The sequence below is a fragment of the Lactuca serriola genome, chromosome 4 (genome assembly GCF_051521515.1).
Source record: "Lactuca serriola cultivar US96UC23 chromosome 4, Lser_US96UC23_V15, whole genome shotgun sequence".
Classification (NCBI taxonomy): domain Eukaryota; kingdom Viridiplantae; phylum Streptophyta; class Magnoliopsida; order Asterales; family Asteraceae; genus Lactuca; species Lactuca serriola.
The window spans coordinates 130,016,716-130,025,786 of record NC_136411.1 but is presented as its reverse complement, the minus strand read 5'-3'; positions in this window follow the sequence as shown (position 1 = coordinate 130,025,786).

The window sequence follows — 9,071 nt, the reverse complement described above, 5'->3', positions numbered from 1 at the left end:
AGCAATAAGCATATATGTGAGATCTATAAGGGTCACGTCGTAGTTCATCATATAGTACTCTCTTACGAACTCACTATATGAGTTAGGAAGTGACTGAAGAACCCAATCAACAGCCATCTCCTCATAGACAACGGATCCCATCATTCTTAACCTATCAATGTGTGACTTCATCCCTAGGACGTGTGCACACACCGACTTTCCTTCTTTATGTTTACTTGCCAAAAGGGCTTGAGTGATCTTTAACTTTTCAAGCCTTTGAACTTGTGGGTTAGGGAGAATAATTAGATGAGGTGGAGGAAGTGAAGCATGATTTCTTGTTCCTTGATCGAATCGTGGAATATCATCTTCATGTGGAATGCTTGTTCCACGGGATTTGGGAAGACCATAGTTGTCGAACTTTGACATCTACAAAATAGGAGAAAACAAATTCAAGTTAGTTGATTGATAGAGTCCTTAGTAAATCACCCAAATGAAATACTAAGGCTAGGACCCAACACAATATTCTACAACTCGGGAGAGGGATGCCGTAACCCAAATTGCAGAACATTTGAAGGTAAGTGAATGACGATTCACTAATTTACACCATGAAAAATGAAAAAGAAATTTAAGTTTTAAATCTATGAAAACTCCTAGATCATTTGAGATACATTGAACTTTCAATGGCATGTTTAAATCTCGATATGCCCCTCTTGTTTGTGACTGGGATGCCGACGATCACAAAGCGGGTGTGAATAACCATGCAAACTTACATGGTGCCCTCACATGTTACAATCACCTATTCGATGTGCCGGTAAACCACACACGCTCCACCGAACTATGACAAACATTGAGTCACCCTTTGCTACCTTTGCTTAGAACCATTTAGTGTGCCGGTTAACCACACACGCTCCACTAACGTCTTCGCAAGGGCACAAAGTATAATTTCATGGAATTGCATCAATTCACTTTTGCCTAAGTAACTAAGATTGGGAATTTTGAAAACATTTAGTTACTTTTATAATTCATTATACTTATAATGGAAGGTTTCGTCCTATCCTACCCGTTCGGCTAACGACCCTCCACTAGTCAAGAGTGCGGTGGGTAAGAGTGGATACTCATTCAATCGCCATTATATAGGCAATTTCCTTAAACACCCCTTATAGACCAGCTTCGTGAATGAGGCCTACTAACGGTAAGACTGACTTTTACTCATACATATATATAATGTTAGACCTTTAATGTTATATATAGTATAGGGTGTATTTTATACTTTTAAAATACTAGGTGGTTCAATTATACTTTTAATTGTAAACCTAAACTTTTATGGATTTATTAAACTTCTTTTAATTATAAACCTTAATTAATTAATAAAACCATAAGGGTGTGATTTGAACTTTTTCAAAACTATACTAGTTTTAGAATTTAACATTCCTAATTAAACTTTTAATCAACTTTTAAATTCCAAAACTTGAGGGCAAGTTTTGAAACATTTCAACACATTAGGGTTTAGAATTTAAATATACATCAAAATTAAACCATTTAATCAAAATTTAAATTCCAAAACTTGAGGGCAAGTTTTGAAACCTTTTTCAAAACATTAGGGTTTCAACTATTTAAATTTCAAAACAACAAAACTTTTGGGTTCAAATTTAAACTATAAAACCTTAAGGGAAAAATATGAAACTTTTCATAACAACAAGGATCAAATAACAAATAATTCAAATTAACATTTAATCACATAATTATCCATATTTGATTTATTTAATGATTTCTTGCAAAACAATTTATCAATTTACTCAAAATAATTAATCAATTATCTTATAAGGAAACAATTATCTTATTAATTGATAAATATCTTCAATTAGATCAAAATTATAGTCAAATATATCATATAATCGGATTAATATTGATCTAACATGATAAGGTAACTATCCCAATGCAAAAACAGCAAGAAATCCTGAGATAAGCTCTATCTGACGAGTCGACTCGCCGAGTCAGGCATGGACTCGTCGAGTCACCTTGGACTCGGCGAGTTCATCTATGGACTCGGCGAGTTCATCTATGGACTCGGCGAGTCCAGCCTCCAGAAACCCAAAAAATGAATTTTCCAGTTATACAATACATCAATACAATTGAAACCAAGCTAGGCTCTGATACCACTGATGGGTTTTGGTCCTAAGAACATCCTATGTGCTCATACAAACCCTAATGCTTGGATCTAGATTTCTCTATTGTACATGCAAGTTATCCAAGACTATAAACCCTAATTCTAGCATACAAGTAATCATATTAACATAAGAATAGGTTTAAGAGGTTACCTTGATTGTTATGTAGTAATAACAATCCCAAATCTCCTTGTATTAACTTTAGAAAGCCTAGAGTCACAAATGTCACTCCTCTAATGGCTTACAAACACCATAAGCAAGAGGATGAAGAGGAGAGAGGATGGAGGCTGCCCAAAACGTGTTCTAACCCTAGAAAAGAAGTTCCCCACGTTTTTTGAGCCTTACGGGTTCTATATATAGTGAGGCTATTAGGGTAATCTAACAAGGAAACCCTAATTTGGTTGCTTAAGCCCTAAGCAACCCATAGACTCCTTTAATTAAGGCCCTTGGACGATTTCCTTATGGGCTTCCCCATAGAATTCGTCCACTCCTTAATTTAAGACAATCCATCGCCCAAATTGCAATTATCTTATAATTGCAATTTAAGTCCCTTAAGTTTAATTAATCTCTTTTAGTCACAAAACTAATTACCAATTAATTATTGACTAATATTAATTAAACAATATGATTTCTCCTTTAATATATTATTCTCATAATATATTAATAAATCATATTTAATCCTTTCTCTCCATAATTCATCCTATCAAGTTGCATTAGTGAAGGCAACCCAAAAGGACCATGCACCATCGGGTTTTAACGCCATCGCCCAGCTGACCAATGATGTTCTCGATCGGATGGTCGCGTTGAATTTTGTTCTGAGATCTTTGAAAATAGGCACGTAACTTGTTCTGGAAGATTGCTATTCTGTCAATAATGTAAGAATTTCCATCCCTTTAAGATTTGACAATAATCCACTCTTCTGGGATGACAATGTCTGGCTTGAGAATCATACATTCCTTGTCAGTGAAATGTGTAGAATAGCCTTTGTCGCATATCTGAGACACACTCAACAAACTATGCTTTAATTCGGGAGCAAAGTTGACATTCTCGAAACTTAACACCCCATTTGTAACGGTTCCTCTCTGAGTGATCTTGCCACCTTCTCCACCCACAAAGGAAACATATCCCCCATTAAAGGATTGAATGTTGTTCAGTTGGGAGATATCTCTTGTCGTATGTCGGGAGCAGCCGCTGTCGACGAACCAAGGTCTGACGACATTCCCCCGCAACTGTCCCTGCAAAATGTGTGGGATCATTCAGATTTGGGAACCCAGGTCATCACTTTCCGGGGTTGACCCATTGCCTTTTCAGATTTATCATTATTTACTAATTTTCTAGAGGACACTGATGATGGATGGGAACTTATTTTGGGCAGCCATTGATAATTAGGTTTTCTAACAGTCACCGATGGTTTTAAAGTAGGATTTTTATCAGTATGCCTTGAGCACCTGTGTTTTCTACCAGAATTGGTTGAAGACCCAGAGCTGCTCCTTAACGAAACCAATCTTGGCTGAGCCATGTTTGGTTTTGGCAAACTGTTCGGGACTTTGTTATGAAAGACCTTTTATTATTTTGAAGAACTCCACGTTTTCTACTACGATCATCCTTCCAATCATCATTACGTGAATGAGTTTTAGAGGACTTTCTAGTTAAAGACCTTCCTCTAAATTCGTTCTCTCCTCTTTGTGACATATAATGTACAAACATTCTATTAGGACAATTACTAGCTATATGACCACCAATACCACAATTGAAACAAATCTGTTTGTTATTGTTAAACCTGTACTGTTCTTTTCATATTTGTTTTCCATACCGACACCCTTGCTTTTCTCACAAGAACATGAACAAGAAGTAGGTTGTGAGATAAGTGAGGGTGTATCAGATGGAGAAACTTGTGAAAATGGTGGTTTTTTATTAGTATCACAAACATCAGAATTGTCAACCATCTCATCAAACACTTTAAAAAAATTCAAACCAATATTAGAAGGTGCAGAAAAATCACAAAAAACATTGTCACTTTCAACATCAGAAAAATTAAAGTCTTTATTTAAAACTAAAACTTCAGGTTCAGACTCAGTTTTATTTTCAGAAACAGATCCTTCAACTTCGTGCTTTGACTGATTTAATGATTGATCTGCAGGAGAAGTAGAAATGTTAGTACTTTCAACATTAATAAATCCTCCCGAAACAAAACCAGATGGCTTTCCATAAACCATGAATGGTTCATTGGCAATCTCCTCCTTGGACAAAGGTTGAAACTGATATGAATGGTTGAAAGGAGGAGGCACTTTATCATACCCTAGACCCTTTGACTGATTGTGTTTAAATTGCATGCAGTGGTCTATCATGTTGGCAACTACTTCACTTGATACATCAAATTTTCTAAAATCGAAATCAGCAGTTTCAAATTTGCTCTTTAATGTGTCAAGTTCAGTAATTAACTCAGCGTTCTGTCTCTTTATGTAATCTTAATTCTCACATTTATTACTGTAGTCTTCCTGAAGTCTTCTAAAGTCCTTTATTTTAGTTTTTAACTGGGCCTTAAGGGGTTTTTGTCCTTTTCTAAGTTGATAACCCTCATATCTAAGGTCCTCTACTTCTCTACGTAATGTTTCTATTTCTTCATGAAGAATTTTAACATAATCAATACAAGCTTGAGAGCAGGAAGGCAAACTTACCTCATTTTTCTTCGGTTCAGAAGTAGAAGATACCATCAACGCAAACTGAAGCTCCATCATCTTTTCTTCAGTAGCAACACTCTCCACAGAAGCTTCATTTTTGAATTGGGCTACGTGAGCGTTTTCAGGTTTTGAAATATTCAAGGCCTGCATCTAGTCCTCCCAGTCAAATAACTGAGCCACCATAGCCTTCTCGCTATTGACCTGAGCACCTCCTGATTGTTTTCCATCGCAACCATTGTCCTATCGTTGTTCAGTCTTCGATCCGACATCGGGCACTCACGAGAAAAATAAACTGGCTCGTGACAATTGAAACAACGTAGCTTTCCTTTGTTGAACCCTACCTTCTTATCGGCACTCATACCCCAGTTGTTCTTCCCGGTCTTCTTAGCAAACTGCTTCGCCCTGAGCACTGTCATGGCAATTTTCCATGTAATATCCATTTCTTCTACGTCTTCTGGATGAATCTAATCTAGATCAGCAAACTACAGTTGTAGAGGAAGATCTCCAGCTACAAGAGCATTGTAGCAGTTAACAAGTCATGTGGCGAGAGCAAGATTTTCATCACACTCCTTAGCACTTGAGGAAGAATCCCCATTAGAGGAAGAAGCAACTTGAGAAGCAACAAATTATGGGTTCTGAGGAAGAGGCACGGATGATGCAGCAGGAAGTGAAGTAGCTGATGAAGTGGAAAAGGATTGAGTCTGAACTTGCTGAGCAGCACAAGATTGACCTGTAGAGGGAAAAGTGAGAGATGAAAGAGCATCGTTAGATGAAATTCCAAGATTTGCAGTTGAATACGAATCCACATGGTTTATCTCCCGCTATTTATCATCAATATCACAAGCCTTGATGATCGCCATCACTTCAGCAAGAGTAAGGCGATTTAGGTCTTTGGTCTTCTTGATAACAACTACATTCATGTCCCATGAATTTGGAAGAGCATTTAGTAGCTTCTTGTTTATTTCAGACTTTGTCAAGAAGACTCCAGCTATGCTCATCTCAGTGGTGAGAGTTGTGAATCGTTGAAGCTGTGCCTCCAGGGTCTCACTAGGAACATAATTGAACATGTTGAATTTTTGGCACAGCATGTCCTGGTGACTCTCCATCATATCTTCATTCCCTTCATATACCTCAATTAGGGCTTCCCACAAAGCCTTTGCTGAAGTATACTCCCTAAAACATTGAGCTATATCCAGAGACATGGCCATGGTCAGAGTGGCCAAAGCCCGTTCTTGCTCCTCAACCTTCTCAAAATCTTCATCAGTGTAATTCTCAATCGCTTTGTCAACTACTTGCCCTGCAACAGTTGTGGTTATTCTGACGGGATTCTTGATGATGCTTCTCCAAATTTTGAAGTCCTTCATTTTAATGTACTTCTCTATTCGGTATTTCCACTCAAGAAAACCATCTGCAGACAAGAGTCTTGGTATGCGAGTAGTTGTGCCCATGATAGAGTCCAGCTCAAGGTGATGTGTTTGACTTTGTGAATCCATTGAATATTAATTTAAATAAAAATTAAATTAATTTTTTTTAAATTGAGTTTTCGATCAACACAAGAGTTTACGGTCAAGGATGTGTTTACGGCCGTAAACTTGGTTTACGGTCAAGAGTTTACGGTCATGAGTTTGCGGGCGAGAGTTTGCGGTTTCTGTATACGGTTTATGAATCTAAGCTTGCAGTTATTGAAGATACTTGATTTACGGTCTAAGAACTGAGTTTAAGGTCCAAGAAATTTCTTGAGCTTGCGGCCGTAAACTCTAGGCAGTAAACTCCTAGAACTTCAAGAAATCACGATTTTTGGATTAAACTTGATTCCCCTTCGCAGCAAACACCAACTCCAATTGCAAACAGTGAGGAATATGGCCAAAACTCGATTGTAAGATGCTTTAACACTGGTTTTGCTCTGATACCAATTGTAAGGTCCTGAAACGGATCTTACCAGTGATCAAACAAACAAAACAATCAATTATAATAAGAATGTAAGATGCGGCCGTAAACTGAGTTTGTTGCCGTAAACTCTAGGCAGTAAACTCCCAGAACTTCAAGAAATCACGATTTTTGGATTAAACTCAATTCCCCTTCACAGCAAACACCAACTCCAATCGCAAATAGTGAGGAATATGGCCAAAAACTCGATTGTAAGATGCTTTGACACTGGTTTTGCTCTGATACCAATTGTAAGGTCCTGAAACGGATCTTACCAGTGATCAAACAAACAAAACAATCAATTATAATAAGAATGAAGTAGAAAAAGAAATCAGAACAAGCTTGCACATGCTTCTATTAATGAAAAACGTCTGGTACAACTTGTTTACAGCAACTGTGAACTCTGTGGCATCAACAACCATTAAATGACCTACATAGTCTCTATATATAGTGGACATGGGCCGACTCTAGGTTTACGGCCGTAAACAGGCTTACGGCCGTAAACTCATAACATGGTCGTAAACTACTATCAACACTACCAAAACTGCATATCGACCCAAAAGAACCTATTACAACAAAAGCCTAGACCAAACCATTAATTGGACCCTTCAGCGAGGTTGGTCAATGAGTGATGGGTTGCAAGATGGCGGTGCTCTGGACTACTAAGTTGATCCAGCAAGTACGCGGGAGATTGTAGACTGCACAAAGTCGGCCGAAGAGCTATGCATACAGGCGCCGATACGATTTGGAGTTTCAGGTTGGAGATATGGTACTCCTGAAGCTGTCACCTTGGAAAGGTGTCATCCATTTTAGGAAGCAGGGCAAGTTGGGCCCAAGATATATCGGTCCTTTCAAGGTTATTGTCGGGGTGCGTAGGGTTGCATATCGTTTTAGAGTTGCCCGAATAGCTCATTCTCCTCTTGTAACGTCACAAAAATTATAAGATAATAATTTCATTTTTAATTCACCCAGAAATACAAATTATCCATTTTCAATTATTCAAAAGTGTATCAAAATAAAACAGTTATCAGAGTACAATCCAGAAATGATAAAGTTGTAGAAACATGGGTGGATGCGTTGCGATCAAGTCGGGCCCTTCCTTTTTGAACCGGAAGTACCTGAAACCATAACCATAAAATCGTAAGCATGAAGCTTAGTGAGTTCCCCCAAACACCACATACCATACATGCATACTTCCACCGGGCCTCTCCCGGTACTTATTGGGCCTTGCCCGATACAAATCTGTCAGTAACATGCGATGGGCCCTGCCCAATAAACTCATATGATTGCCATCCTCGATAAGAAGACGAAGACTTTGCGTATCAAGGTTGTGAACTTGGTGAAGGTGCAATGACAACACCACAAGGGTTCAAAGTGGACATGGGAGCCCGAGGAGGAGATGAGGGAGCATTACCCATAGTTGTTTGCAACAACAGACTTCGAGGACGAAGTTTGATTCAAGCCCGGGAGAATTGTAACATCCGGATTCTTGGAGGTATTAAATTTTAATGTATTTTTGGAGTTTAGGATTGACCAAGTCACGGTGAAGGCACCCCAAAACGTGGCGATACTGGATATTTCCAGTATCATTTAATGATCCCCACGACATGACATATATTGGCCATGACATGACGATCCTCTAACGTGATAACCCTATTTTTTGGGTATTTAAAGGAAAGTGGGGAGGCTAGGGTCGCGCATCTTCAACCTCCATAAACGTAAGCCTAACCCACCTTAAAGCTTTTGAGTTCATTTTCAAGCCTTTCTGGTGATTCTGAAGGAAGTAGAGAAGAATGAGTGCAAGAAGCAAGAAAACAACACTCTCTAATCTTTGGAATCATCTTGCTAGATTAACTGTAAGGATCTTTAATCTAGCTTTTCATCTTTTCTCTATGAATCTGGAGTTATCTTGCATGATTGAACTCTTTGATGGGTTTTGATTGAAGCAAAGTGATAAAGTTTGCAACTTTATGACTCGTAGGAATCCCAAGGACACTATACATTATAGATATGAGAAATGGTTGTGGTTTGGGATCCTTTCATGAGTTTAGTTCCCTTTTTTAACTCCTTTGACCTAGATTTATTGGAGGACATACATTGGGCATGCATGTCTATAAATTTTACATTTTTAGGGATCAATGGGAACCTTAGATGCTCTCTGGAAAGTTTGGGCAAAAGGCTTTACGGATTAAGGACATTAGAAAGAATCATGCCATCAAACATTTTACCACAACGTGGTAGTAGGGTACCACTACGTGGCGATGGGGTTTTCCACGACTGTTTTGAGGCTGTCTCTAACACGACGTGGTACTTTGGGGCC